Source organism: Canis lupus, chromosome 10 (genome assembly GCF_048164855.1).
Source record: "Canis lupus baileyi chromosome 10, mCanLup2.hap1, whole genome shotgun sequence".
Taxonomy (NCBI): domain Eukaryota; kingdom Metazoa; phylum Chordata; class Mammalia; order Carnivora; family Canidae; genus Canis; species Canis lupus.
In genome coordinates, this window is record NC_132847.1 from 61,345,565 (window position 1) to 61,361,786 (window position 16,222).

Below are 16,222 nucleotides of genomic sequence, written 5' to 3' on the forward strand. Positions count from 1 at the left end.
AAATTCTAAGGAGCTAAGGCAATGGCTACCGGAACCACAGACTGCCTTAGCTGGGGTTTTAGCAGCTCCAGAGGCTGTAGTTTCTGCTTCCTTAATTTCACTTCAGAAGTGAATTGAATCATAAAATTCTTATCCTTTCTGTATTAGCATTACACAATGGATAGAAATTCTTCACCCCATTGAAGGTGGACTTGGCCATGTGATTTGCTTTTGGTCAATGGAATATAGCTGGATGGAAGAGACAGAATGGCAGCTCAAGATCAACATCTAAAGAGCTGTCAGATGTTTACACTTATGCCCCTGCCATGTACCACGAGGAAAACTTGTCCCAGGTTGCTGCTTGCCCAAAAAAAATGCTGAGACACTTCAAACAGGCCTGAATTCAAACTGCAGCTAAAGCCAAGCTCAACTCTGAAGCAATCTGAAGTTTCATTGCCTTGATGAACCAAACTACATTTGACTTGCAGGTTTTGGTGAACATGAAAAACCAGCATGCATATTGTTATAAACTATTAAGATTTGACAATGGAACAATCTTCTATTTGAAGACTAATGAAAGTTGCTACAAGTATATCATGTGGTTCTAATGATCTTATCATTGACTTGACAAAGAAATCTTTTCTAAGACACACTTTTAGGATTCTTGGACTGTTAGGTCTTACGTCAGTATTTTTCTCTTTCATGAGCTTTCCTATATAAATTCTCCAGGGTACAATTATTTATTTCAGAAATAAAGACCTTATGGAATGGTAAAGATGAATATATATAAAATAATATTTAATACTTTAATTCCATAATACTTTGGTTAATTTTGGTATAAAATTTCACAAATATTTTATGAACGTTCATATCCTACCATTGACCCTTCACTCTGCACTCTGGCCACGCTAACCTGAAAACCGGCATATCTTCAGAAATATCATACTAATTTCCTGATCAGGATTTCCAGTAAAATATTCCTCTACCTTAAATATCCTCCCATTCATTTACCCAGATATAATCTGGTTATCCTTGAAATTTCTGTTTAGCTACATCCTTAGTTAAGCTCTCCCTAATGTATCCAGACTAGATTAATCCTCCTTTAATGGTTTTATAACCCCCTTATATAAGCTTTTAATTATTTTGATTATTATGTATTTCCACCACTCATCTGTAAACTCTAAAAGGAATGCATATATTATCTAAACACATACACACTGAAATTGGGAAAAAGGGGATCAAAGAAACAACTGCAGAGTAAAATAAAAGAAACCTTTTGTTATGCCCATGAAGAAATCTGGTATTTCATCTACTTGTCTAAGAACTTTGAATCCTGTCATCAGAATCATTAATCCTTTGAATCTTACTCTTCTGATACTCCTACATATCAGACATTTTACATTTCTGTTACTGATCTCAAATGTATAAATATTAATCAGATTAGGGTTAGTCTTACTGGTTAACAACTTATGTTCTCTTTAAATGGAAATATTTTTGTTGAGAAAACTTCACACATGATTTCTTTTTGTGCTGTACAACTTCAAGCAACAAATCTTGGGTAATTTATATAATAGCAGTCCTGCTTACCATGCATATGTCACAATATAATTCTCAACAAGACAAATATGTGTGATTACATTCACTAAGTAACACTGAAGAGCTCCAAATCATTCACTGTGAAAGCTTTAACTGCTTAAGTAAAATTAGTTTGGCTTTTCATTTAGTTCCTACTTCCTTTCATTCAGAGATTTAGCTTTCAGTACTTGGTAGGAAAAGAAATTTTTGCCTTATTCAAGTTCAGAAAGCAGAGGGATCAGGGAAGACTTGATTATTGAGCTAAATAACTGATCTCTAACATTTTTGTGTGAAATTGGGAATTTTAATATAGAGAGAGTCAAAGAGAAATGACTAACTTTATTTAAAATTATGAATGACATCAAATTGAAGTAAAATCATTATAACATTGAGCTTACTTGTTCATCTATGCCCTATCTAGTGCTTAAAAATAGTTTTTTTTAATATAAGGATATAAATAGATGGCTAAAATGTGATAACTTATCAAATAGTTACTACACACTCTACTATGTACTCTATGTGTATATTTTAATCCTCACAAATCTCCTCAGGTAGATAATGTTAACATTATTTTACCAGATAGGAAATTCAGACCTGAGGAATTGAGCAACTGAAGTTCACACAGCTGTCAACTAACAAAATTGAATTATAGCAGAGTCTATGTGATTTAAAATTACACTACCAGGAGAGAAGATTAGCACATGAAGCTAGAACAAAACTTTTGGCATATGCCAGGCCATAATAACCTACATATTTGCCAGAAGTGGGTCGCATATTTGGCTTAGATTTTTCAAGAAGGAAGCATGAGAAATTATACCATTTACAGATTTTATTTTTTGATAGAGTTCCACCTAAGCAAATACAAATTAATTGACTCAACATTTTTTTAAGATTTTATTTATTTACTTGAGAGTGAAAGAGGGTAAGAGAGGACAAGCAAGCATGCACATGCATGCCACAGAGAAGGAGAGAGAGGATCTTAAGCAGACTCTGTGTTGAGCACAGAGCCCAGTGCAGAGCTTGATCTCACAACCTGAAAATCATGACCTGAGCCAAAACCAAGTACAGGATGCTTAACAGACTGAGCCACCCAAGAGCCCCCTCAACATTAGCTCTTAAAATGTTCAAGATGGGGACAAATAATTGGAAGTCAATTATCTATGAAAAATTTAACCTAAAAGAACTTACATTTTTCTCAGTGAATTTGGCCTTGCTCTATAATTTAAGCATCAGTAATACTAATTCATTTTCCTAAGCACTTTATTTTTAATGTTGTTAAAACAACAGCACATTCAGATAGGTGCTCTTCACAAATAAGAAAGCTGAAGGTCACAGAATTAAAATATGAGTTTGAATTCAGGCTGCCTGACTCCTAACACATGCTTTTACTACAGTATAGCTCTAGTCAAAATGCTGAAACAGTGCTACTATGTTTCTACGGCATGTTTTACATTGAACTATAGTTAATATACTTATGTATCTTGCTTATTTTACTTAGTAGGGGTAAAGAAAGCATCTAGGTTTATGTCACATAATTTAATGTGACTTCTAATATATAACTGATAATAGTTAATAAATGATGAAAGTTATAAGGAAAGGTACAAATAGATGAATTTTTCATTAGGTTCTGAGTTATTACTACAAATGATACTTCTGCTTGCATATGGGCAATACTGTCTTGTAAGGAGCCCCAGGTGGAAGGACTAGACTGGAGACCTTGAATCCTTTCCCTCCCTCTCCTCTCACTATATCAGTATTGACTTTCAAGGAAGAAACTTTAATATATGCATTCTTTCTCCATTGCATTTATTAAAAATTTATTTCATTTATTTAAAAAAATTAAATAGTACATTTTACTTTATTCTTTTTTTTTCATTTTACTTTATTCTTAACCAAAAATAAAGACCACTTATAGAAATTTAATTCAATACTGGAGGCATACAAAGAAAAATTATTTCGGGAGGTTCTACAGTAGGTAAATGCATGATAACGGATTTCCCATAAGGGATCTTTTGCTTTAGTAATATTAAAATTGAAAATTTTACTTAAGACATGAAAACAACTGCTCATTTCAAGTAAATGATGATCCCTCCCCTATAATTCCCTAATTCTTTATCTATACTTCTTTTAAAACCTTACTGTTAAATCTCTGCTCACCTTCTGTTCCTCTCCCATCTGAGTCACTGGAGATTTAGATAATGTTTTTCAATACCATGGTTGCTGATGTATTTAAAAATATTGTTAGATTTTCAATTATTTTAGATTAGGTGGCATAGATAGGCATATATACACAAATAGATTAATTAAGCACAATGCTCTAGAGATATTTAAAATGATTTGGTCTAATTCCTGATGATCAAAAACTTCTATCTGGAACAAAGTATAAGAAATCCATATGTTAGCTGCAAATAATTTAATTTCACAGAAAAATTAGTTTTATTTAATTTAATGGGTGTGTTATATGTATCTCCATCAGTGTGCACAAATTGCGACAGAATTCTCAAAGATAAATGTGAGGCTGCCTGGACTTGGCAGACAAAATTTCAGTTTCAGACACCAAGATCATTTAATGAAGATGTACACATAATAGTGACACAGGGAGGTAAGTGTTGCTATGTATCAAGAAAGTTTAAAACTTAATTTTTGGTGGACTTTGTTTACAAGGACCATCTGATGGCACAATGTTTCAAGCAAACAAAAAAAAAATTGTTTTCATGTATACTTACTTGACCACCAACTGAAACTCGTCTTGAAATATGTGAGGGCTTAATATAAGCAGTAGAATCTAGAGGAAAGGAGGCAAAAGCAAGCAAACAAACAAAAACAAGACCAAAAAACCCCAAAACCCCCATAAAACTAGAATAGGGTAAAGAACAAACAATAACATTAATGATATCATATTAAGTCACATGCAAAAAAAAAAAAAACAGCTATTAACTGGCTTAAGACTTTGCCTTTGCACTATTAAATTCAACAGGGAAATGAATTGCTAATAAATTGGTATGAAAATATTATGAACGAATAATTTATATCCAGCAATTTTTTCCTGAACAGAGGAAATTTCTCAAATATTTATAAGGGTTAGAAATAGTGACACCTGTTCATTGCATAAGACAAAATTATCACTTATATTCTGTAGCCATCTTACAAGAGATAAAAATTAAGAATTCAAGCATGGTAAGGAACAGTATATTTTAATATCTTAGTCAAGGACCATCCAACCTAACACTGCTATTGCATTATAAGGAATTGAAAAGAATACAAAGGTCAGAAGTTCTCAATGTGCATCCTGGATAACTGTGACTTTGGACACATCAATAGTTTTCAGATTGCATAAATACACCCATATGCTTTGCTAAAGGAAATAACTCTCTTATCTAAATGCACTGCCCAGAACCTGGCCCTTTCTTCTACTCAAGAGCTTTTTCTCCATCTCCCATTAAGACAGTTAAGCTTGCCCTCTCAGTGTATCATCATCCCCCACTTCTGCTAACTCCTCAGAAAATGTTCAGTTCTGTTTTAGCTTTTCTTTTCTTGTCGTGGTCCCTGTTCCAACAGTATGACATTCTCTGCCCTCCACTAATTTCGATCTGCCTAGTCTGTACAGTACTGCTGATAACCGTAACCATTTTTGGTGTTCCATAACTCACCCTTTAGCTTATTCTATAAGTGGCAAATCATATTATAGTCATATTTCTAGATTTACTTATATGTGTTAGTAATATACAATTTTAGACCTTATATATCTTTAGTATATTTTCTACATAAGCTTCAGTGTCATTGAATTAAAGAGCAAGGGATGGAATGATGAATTTAAGTAGCAAACATTACCTCAACTACATAGACAGGTTTACTAACATAAATGTCAGTTTGAAAAGTATAGGTTTAGGATGCCTGGGTGGCTCAGTGAGTGGTTGAGTGTCTGCCTTTGGCTCTGGGGGTAATCCCGGAGTTCTGGGATCGAGTCCCGCATTGGGGTCCCCATGGGGAGCCTGCTTCTCCCTCTGCCTATGTCTCTGCCTTTGTGTGTCTCTCATGAATAAGTCAATAAAATCTTAAGAAAAAAAAAGAAAGAAAGGTAGAGGTTTAAGTTTGTTGTTCAATGCTCAGTCCTTAGGACCCTAATATAACAAATATCATCTAAACTAAAAAGATGTATACCAATACCAGAGTAGACAACAGAAACCCAACTTATTAGTAAACATCAAGCTACTGAATGGCACAAAAATGGGAATACTTAAGAGCATGCCATTTGGGTTTTATTTTTTTTCCATTAGTATTGAGAGAGATCATGTATGTGAAGCCTGAAATCCAGTGAAAACTTTATATCAGTTATAACACTTACTTTCTTCTTGTCTAGTTACATTAAAATCCAAATATGGTGTCTTTGAATTTCTGACTGCCCATCAACTAAATATTAACTAAATATAAACTGAATATTGCAATTTCAGTGCAATTGAAGATGTTTTCAGTATTTACTGGAGTACTTCAATATTTATCAAATAAACGTCTTTGGGCTATCTAATCTTCTCTGAGTATCTTTAATTTTCCCTCTGTATTAATATTTTCTATGACCTAATTTTGTGTTGCTTCTAGATTACTTGGCCTTAAGCTAGATTCTGATAACTTGATTAGGAGAAATCCATAAGCTTTTCCTACAAGTCACTATAAAAGGTTGTGAGATTAGAAATTACCAAATTCCCCTGTTAAATATTTGTTCCCTAGTTTAACTGTCAGAAGCCAGTAAAACTTATTTCCCTCATTTTTAATTTTTAGGGAGTTGTTTCACTGTTTCACTCAAGAATTGAAAACAGGTATTTTTATAGAATATTAAATGCCCCATAAACATGATGGAATCTGAACTAGTATTTTTTAATGAGTGCTATAATTTTTTTTTTGCTCATATCTATGGCAGTAAATTTAGCAACATTTATTTAGTTTATCTATTCATTTTTAATACAGATGTGTGCTTAATACATTTTTAAATGCAGATGTGTGCTTTAATTTCTGTTATTCAATCAATCACCATGGGAACTGACACCCAGATTACACTTTCCCCTCACAAGCAAGAAAGGTGTCTATTTTATCTTAAATTAGCAACACATGCATTTCTAAATAAAATGGCAATATAAAGATGTCATTTAAAATTTGAAATTCCCTTTCAATTCTTATGAAAGTAATTTTGGGGATCCCTGGGTGGCGCAGCGGTTTGGCGCCTGCCTTTGGCCCAGGGCGCGATCCTGGAGACCCGGGATCGAATCCCACGTCGGGCTCCCGGTGCATGGAGCCTGCTTCTCCCTCTGCCTGTGTCTCTGCGCCTCTCTCTCTCTCTCTCTCTGTGACTATCATAAATAAATAAAAATTTAAAAAAAAAAAAAAAAAAAAAAAAAAAAAGAAAGTAATTTTGAATTTTCTGTTGATTCTACAGATCTAAACTAATCCAGGATATGGTTTCTGAACATTTCCACAATATACTGTCAGTGAATATATTTGCAAGAGCTTAGTGAAGTTTAAAATCATATAATGAAATAAGAACAGAATTTTAATAAAGTTAACCATTTATTAACATTACTAATTGTATGTAGTAGAAACAAAATAGGAGACAAAAGGACATGACTGATTTGAAGCCTTTCTTTTTCCAGAGCATTTAAATATGTTCAAGTTACAACCTTTCTATGAATCACAGTTTATACAAGAAGCAATATATTGTGGACAGAATCCCATAAAGGGATGTTGTGAGGGGTGCCTAGGTAGCTCAGTCAATTAAGCATCCAACTCTTAACTTCTACTCAGGTCAGACTTCAGCATCCTGAGATCAAGGCTTGGGTAGGGCTCCACACTCAGCAGGGAGTCTGCTGGAGACTCTCTCCCTCTCCTTCTCCTCCTGTGAGCATGTATGTGTGCTCTCAAATAAATAAATCTTAAAAAAATTATAAAGGGATGTTGTGTAATACTATTCAGAACTCCTTTCCTATATAGGTTTAAAAACTATGCAAATTATAAAGTCCTATATCCAATTATATTTTAGTAGTGACTGAAACTGAGGGCCTACATCATTCACTGGGAAGTAGGAGACCCAGCCAGCCCCAGCACTGCTGTTGCTGGCTCTTCATCTCCTGTCTCCCTGAATGGAGTTATGAAATAATAATTTTAAAAAATGAAGATAAGGACTAGCACTTGCAGCATAGTCAAATAGCTTCTACTGGACCCCAGTGCTTTTGTATTTAACTATAAAGTCCAGTCAAACTAGAAAGAATGCAGTGACTTCAAAGCAATGGATCATGATCAAATGAAGGTACATTTCCAGAGCTGAGTTGACACTTGTTAAAAAAGAATACTATCGTGTAAGTTATGTCGTTTCTCCCTGGATTTTAGTTTGAAGTTAGGCCAAAATTTTCAATGTGTGAAATGCCTATAACTCTTAGAGAACCTAAAGTCTTTTTGACCTTAAAAACCAGAAAACATATTTCAAAACAACCGTGCTTCTAAAAACTGAGACAAGAAGAGTGGAAAGGAGAGAGCCACAGAAAAGGAACTCTAAATCCTGAGTATAAACCATACCCAAATCTCTGGATGGTTTCTGAACTGTACATGCATGGTGCATACTCGAAGTGGCTTACAATTAATGTTAAAACCAGTAAACTGGGATTTGAGGTACAATAAAATCTTTGAAATTTGAATCTAACCAAATTGCCTATTAAAACAAAAAAATCCCTACCATTCTTAAAAATATACTTAAATGTAAATTATATAGAACTACCTTCACAATGAGAGGAATATTATTAAAATTAATTAGGTGTGAGAAACCAGAAAAAAATGCAAGCCATTCTTCTAGGAAAAATCATCAACAGATTTTCACCTTAAGTCATCCAGATGTTGGAATAATCATAGAAAGACTTTAAAAGAGCTAGTATATATGTGTGTATATATGCACATATATACACACAGAGGATGTAATTAAGAGGAAACACTCATAATGTATAAAAAGCTTGGAAGTCTCAGAAGAAATAAAAAAAGTTTGATAAAAATTCCAGAAAAATATCTAAATAAAACATTTTTTTTGAAGAGAAGAATGGAAATGATGAAGGAAAGAAAATCCATGATCTTGAAAGTAGATTAATAGAAAAAATTTAGTGTGAAAAAGACCAAGAAAATGTTTGGAGAAAAAAACAGTAAGAGCTTCAGGAATCTGTGGAACATATCAAAAGTATATAGTAAACATAATTTAAGCCGAAGAAGGATTGACAAGAGGATTGACAAGAGCAGGAAAAAAAAAAGAAATAATAGTCAAAAACTTCCCAAATGTGTGGGAGACACAATTTTATACAAGCAAGGGACTTAGTAAACCCCAAGCAGGAAAAATATAAGTAAAACTAAATCTCAGTCCAGAAACGTTGAAAATCAAACAGAAATATTTTAAATTAACTAGAATAAGTGGTGTATCATACACAGGGAAACAGTAATTCATATTGCCTCAGACTTCATATGAGCAGCCATGGAGGCAAGAGGAGGGTGAAAAAATATGATCAAAAGGATATAAGGAAAAAAAAGTAAACACAGAATTCTTATCTCTGAATAAGGAACTTTGTCTCAGCACTGCACCTGTAAATGCTAAAGGAATTTCACAAGCTGGAAAAAAAAAAAAAAAAGAATGGTGGGGGGAGAAATAAAAATGGACCATCAAGGTGAAATGAAGAACAGAATATATATTAAAATAAAATACAATTTGTCTCTTAGTTTAGCTAAATTACACATGACTATTTAAAGCAAAAACTATAATGCTGTCTTTTGGGCTTATACCATCCATAGCACGAGAAAACATGTAGAATGATGAGGTTGTAATAAATGGGTCCATGTGGTTCTGAGTTTTCTACATAGCATATGAGGTACTACAATATTAACTTTATACAGACTGCAAAAACTTAATCCTAGAGCAACTATTGAAAAAAAGTATAAATAGGTAACTTAAAATGGAATTCCAAAATTCATTAATATAGTAAGAAAGCTAGAAAATAAGGATAGGGCAAAGCAGAGGGGCCATACAGAAATTGCCTAAAGGCAAACCTAAGACAAATATCAATAACTACATAGGATGTTTATGGATTAAAAAATTCTAAATAAAAGGCAAATATTATAAGAATCAATAAAAGCAGGACCCAACTCTAGGCTATATAGAAGCCATGAAACTTAAAGCTCAGATAGATGGAGGGCAAATAGATAGAAATGACATATAACACAAAACCTAAGTATAAGGCTAAATTAAATATTTAAATAAGATAGACATCAAGAAAAGTTTATTGCCGGAGATAAAGCAGGCTGTTTAACAAGGATACAATTCTCAATTCATCAGGAAGATAGAACAATCATAAATGTGTATGACCTGACAACCAACCTTTAAAACATGATGTGAGGGATCCCTGGGTGGCTCAGCAGTTAAGCGCCTGCCTTTGGCCCAGGGCATGATCCTGGAGTCCCGGGATCAAGTCCCATGTCAGGCTCCCTGCATGGAGCCTGCTTCTCCCTCTGCCTGTGTCTCTGCCTTTCTTTCTCCGTGTCTCTCAGGAATAAATAAATAAAATATTTTAAATAAATAAATAAATAAATAAATAAATAAATAAATAAATAAATCATGGTGTGAAAACTGCAGAATTAAAAAACTAGATCCAGGACCATAGGAGATTTTAATAGTTCCCCTGAACAACTGATTGAACCACTAGACCAAACAAACAAAGACAAAAAAGTTGATCTAATAATTATGGAACACTATACATGAAAATATCAGAATACACATTCTTTTTGAGTGACCATATTTTATTCACCAAAATGGGACCATAAACTGGGCCATTAAAAGCCTGAATCAATTTAACAGAATTGAAATAATAGGAAATAAATTCTGTGATTGCAAAGTAATCAAATGTTCAATCCTAAAGTGTTTCAGATAAGTAGAGGAGCATGGAATTCTCCCTAAGATCTTTTGAGATTCACTAACTCTGGGGATCCCTGAGTGGCGCAGCGGTTTGGCGCCTGCCTTTGGCCTAGGGCGCGATCCTGGAGACCCGGGATCGAATCCCACATCGGGCTCCCGGTGCATGGAGCCTGCTTCTCCCTCTGCCTATGTCTCTGCCTCTCTCTCTCTCTCTCTGTGTGACTAAAATTAAAAAAAAAAAAAAAAAAAAAAGAGATTCACTAACTCTAAAGATGTATCCTGACAATGAAATTAGAAAGAAAAATTGCTTCATCATGAACATAGGCACAGAAATCTTAAACAGTATTATCAAACAGGATTCAAGGATATATGAGGGAAATGCATTATGAACAAATAGATTCAATACCAGGATTGGAAGGATATTTGAACTCGCTTAATCAGTGTGATTAATCATATTAACAGAATAAAGGACACAAAACATTATATCAATAGATGGAGAAGAAGAATTTGACAAAATTCAACACTCCTTATTTATAAAAGAAAATCTCAGCAAACAAGGCAGAGAAAGAAATTTCTTCAATTTGATAAAAGACATCTAGGGGAAACATAAAGGTAGTGTCACGTTTAATGTTGAAATATTTAGTGCTTTTCCTCTAAGATTACAAACGAGACAACGTCTGTTTTCACACTTATTTAACATTGTGCACAAGTATTTATACTTGATTCATGTGCTTAAAAACTATGCAGTTTAAATACTTATGTAGATCATCTGTCCACCACTATAATCAAGATACAAAACCATCCTACAATTGTTCTTATTCTGTTGATTTCTAATTTGATTTGATTATGGTCAGAAAACACATTCTGTATGATTTCAGTTCTTTTAAACGTGCCAAACTTTTATTTTGTGGGCTAGGATATGGTCAGTCTAGCTTATTGAGTGCTTCAAGGTCCCTTGAAAAAAATGTACATGTTTATGTTAAAAGGAATATTATATTTATATAAAATATACTCTTTTAGTTGATGTTATTATTCAGATATTTTATGTCTTTGTTGATTTTCTGAGAGTTCCTTCGATTTTTAAGGGGATAGATGAGTTAAAATCCCAACTACAATTTCAGATTTGTCCCTCCTTTCAGCACTATCAATTTTTGCCTCACAGTTTGAGTCTCTGTTTTTTTGCTGTGTATACGTTTAGAATCATTGTCCTCTTTTACTTTTGGATGCTTTATCATTGTGTATTGAGGAGAGGAGTCTGTGTTTCTAATGTGAATTTAATTTTTAGAGACTCTGCAATCTTAGTTTGGAGACTTTGCAATCTTAGTTTGGTCTGCTTGGTTAATCTTGTACTGCTTGGGCTCCTACTGATTTCCATTAATGTGTCTAATTGGACAGAACAGATTTTCCCAGACCACCCAGGAATGCCTCTTGATGGGGAAAGCGTGTGTTGGGATGGTATTACCAGTGCCCCTGGTTACCCTGATAGCCTCAGCTTGGAGAGAAAAATCTCAACCTATCTATATAAATGGGCTTCCCAGACTAGGGCACTTGATGTGATTGCATCCCTCTTTTTAGTTATGCCTGTGTCCCTTGGGAGGGGAGGAGACTCTCAGGCTTGTGAGGTAAGAAGCTTTCCATATTGAGAAACCTAGTGTCGCTGAGTTTCTCTTGGAAGTTCTGCTCTTCCACTTTTTTGTCTCTTGACAGAAAAAAAAAAAAATGTCTTGGCCCCAAGGGATAAAGAGTGCTTTCTGTGGCCACTTATTTTTGGGGCTTCTGATTGATACTCCTTGCCAGTGAAGTTGATGTTGCCTGATGTTGCCCTTAGGGATTCCCATTTGCCTGTGGAAGGATATGCCTAATTGGACTACCTTCTGCTGCTACTTTGGAGGTGAGAAATACTCAATCTACATCTTCCCTCTGTTGGTTGGGAGGCTGAAAGACACCTTGCCACTATGACGTTCTTTTCTTTCTTCAACTTCCTCTTCTTACCTTCAGAATTCTCCTTTGTCTCTTGTTCCATTGCTAGGGTTTATAGTTGTGCTTAAATGGTGAGCAAAGGGGAAAAAAAATGTGTCTACACCATCCTGCCCAGACTGGAAGTCTCTGAATGAAATTTTTAAAAAGAAGAAGAAGTTGGAGAACTTATATTACCTGATTTCAAGTCTTATAAATCTATAGTAATTAATAGAATGTGGTATTGGCAAGAGGATAGACACTAGATCAAGAGAACAGAATAGAAAATGTAGAAATAGAATCATTACATATTGTTAATTGATTTTCCTTAAAGTTTCCAAGGCAATTAAATGTGGAATGCAAAGATTTGTAAACAATTTATGCTTAAAGAATAGATATTCATAAGAATAAAAATGAATCTTGGGATACCTGGCTGACAGTGGATACAGCATGTGACTTGATATCTGGATTGTGAGTTCAAGCCCAACAATGGGCCAGCAGCTTACTAAAAAAAAAAAAAGAAGAAAAGAAGAAAGAAAGAAGAAAGAAAGAAAGAAAGAAAAAGAAAGAAAGAAAGAAAGAAAGAAAGAAAGAAAGAAAGAAAGAAAGAAAGAAGAAAGAAAGAAACCTAAGCTTTTCCCCATGCCATAAGGCATGGAACATAAACATAAACATAAAATGATTCATGGATCTAAATATAAAAGCTAAAATTATAAAATTTATATAAAAATGTTTATGATTTTGATACTATTGACTATTTCTTAGTAATACAAAGCAAAAATCATAAAGATAAAGCTATAAATGATGAATTAGAATTTATCATGGTTAGGAGCATTTGATCTTTGAAAGACACTATAATAAAAATAAATAGCAAGGCACAGATTGGAATAATATATCCTTAATAAATCTACAAAAAAATGTACCCATAACGTATAAGAAACTCTTAAAATGGCACAATAGTTAGAAAAGAATCATCCTAATAGAAAAAAAAATGACAGATGATTTGAACAGATGATTAATAAGAGAGCATATACAAATGTCTAATAAGCATACATTCTCAACATCATTAATCATGAGGGAATTACAAACTAAGAACACACGGTGATACTAATGCACAGCTTTTAAAATGGCTGAAATTAAAGAGAGTTAAATTCACAGTTATTGGTGAAGATGTGGAACAATTTAGAACTCCCAGATGCCGCTGGTGGGAAAGGAAATGGTGCATCTACTTTGGAAATCTGTCTAGCAGTTTCTTTAGAAGTTAAATATTCCCCAATCCATGAAATTCAGCCATTCCATTCCTAGGTATTTACTTCAAAGAAAAGAAAACTTATGTCCACACAAAGAACTGTGCAAGAATATTCATAGTAGCTTTATTCATACTAGTGGTAGTGGACAACTGAAAATAACACAAGTGTTCATCAACTGATGAATGACTAAGCAAAGTGTAGAATGAATATCCATGCAAAAGAATGCTACTTAGCAATAAAGATGAATATGCCACTGATACAAAAAAAAAAAAAAGCCAAACCATGATGAATCTTAAAATCATTATGCTGAGTGAATTAAGTCAGAATATATATTTTAGAAAAAGAAAACCAACCTATAGTGACCAACAAACAGTGTGAGAAACCAACAGTGTGAGAAGGGTTGCAACTGGTAATAGAAACAGTTGGTGATGGAAATATTCTGTACCTAATTGTAACAGTGATTTTACAAATGTAAAAATGTATCAAATTATACCCTTTAGCTAAGAGTTTCTTCCTTCCCTCTTTCTGGGATCCACATGAATCAAGAAGAAACCAATTTTATATCAAACAGGTCAAGATAGTATTAAATTCTTTCTGTACCTCTTGAGCAACAGCTTATCTGCCACTTCTTTGCCAAGTATGTATGTGAAGGTATAGATCAATCAAACTATTAAAAAGTGTGTTTTATTTAGAAAGAAGAATCACACTGGGATTGAGTCCAGAGATACAAGTGTTAGTATATATTTAATTTCTAAACTATGTACCCTCTTTTTGAATTGTTGCCATAGTGCATATTCTCAAATTATAATTTAAAATTGCAATAATAAAAATAGAAAACAACACTATTCATTTTCCCATCAATCAAAGATAATCACTGTTAATATTTTTACTATATGTTTTCTCAAAATTTTCATCCTATTTTTTCACAAGGGAACTGCCTTGATTATAAAATAATAAGTGGTTTACTATGAATAATTTGAAGTTTACATACATGCAACTGTTGGGAAGAAAATAAAAATCACCTAAAATCTCATTTTTTAAAAAGACTTTATTTATTCATTCATGAGAGACAGAGAGAGAGAGAGAGAGAGAGAGAGCCTGAGACATAGGCAGAGGGAGAAGCAGGCTCCCCAAGGGGAACCTGATGCAGGACTCAGTCCCAGGACCCTGGGATCACAACCTGAGCCAAAGGCAGACACAACCACTGAGTCACCCAGGTGCCCTGCCTAAAATCTCATTATACGGATAACCATCAGCTACAGTTTGTTGACCATTCACTCAGACATGTCTTTTATTCATGTATATGCATACACATACCCATATATAATTTTTCATGTATTGAATTATGTGTTACATGGTAATTTTTCACATATACCTCTTTTTAAATGCATTATTTATGCTTGGTCAAGATCACACTAAAGCACTATATAGTAGGGATGCCTGGGTGGCTCAGCAATTGGGCCTTTGTTTCAGGGCATAATCCTGGAGTCTTGGGATCGAGTCCCACATCAGGCTCCCTGTGAGGAGCTTGCTTCTCCCTCTGCCTGTGTCTTGCCTCTCCCTCTGTATCTCTCATGAATGAATAAATAAAATCTTAAAAAAACTATGTAATAAAAATGTGTATGTTGAATATCAGCCTTACCCAGATTGAGAATAGTTGGCAATACCATCCATACAAAATGGAAAAGTTCTCAATTTTGCAGTAGAAAAAATTAGGTCATATAACTACCACCGGCTCACCTGATTAGGTCAAGCCCACCTAGATAAAGCCTCTTTTGTCTTACCTAATGTCAATATATTAGGGACTTTAACTGAATCTGCAAAATCCATACACCTTTGCTACATGAGATTACCCAATTATAGAAGCAATATCCCAAAATATTCAGTTTCCTCCTAAACTCAAGGAAATGAGATTATGCAGAGTTTATACAGCAAGAGATGGGAGTTGAGTGTTCAATTTAGACTTCTGTCTACCACATAGAGAAAATGGAAAAGAAGGGAAGCCCACATATACGAGAGAGAGAGGAAGAATTTGAAGCATGAGACTCTGAATGCTGTCAAAATTAGAGAAAAAATTTTTTTCTCATAAATGTGAGATACAATTGTTTTATTAGTTTAACTTGATAGTAGTAGCTTCATTGATAGAGTTTGTAGTGTGTTAACTATAGCCATAAATAAGAAAATAAATGTGCAAAATGTATGTAAAAAAATTTGCAAAAATTGCTTTTAAAAAGTCCTTTTTTTCTTCTTCGTAATTTGGAAATTCCTTTATCGGGGTTATTAATCCCTTAATAGATGAAGGTTCAAAACCCAGAATCCAGGTCCAAAATGCCCAGAACTGACTACTGGCTCTGCCATTTTCCTGCCCTGTGACTTTGGCCAAAAAAACTTAATCTTTCTAAAACAAAACAAAACAAAACAAAAAACCAAAACCAAACCAAAACAAAAAGAACCCACCTAATCTTTCTATACTAAAGTTTCATTACCTGCAAAATAGTCAATAATAAAATAGTAATAGTAATAGCAATAATAATAC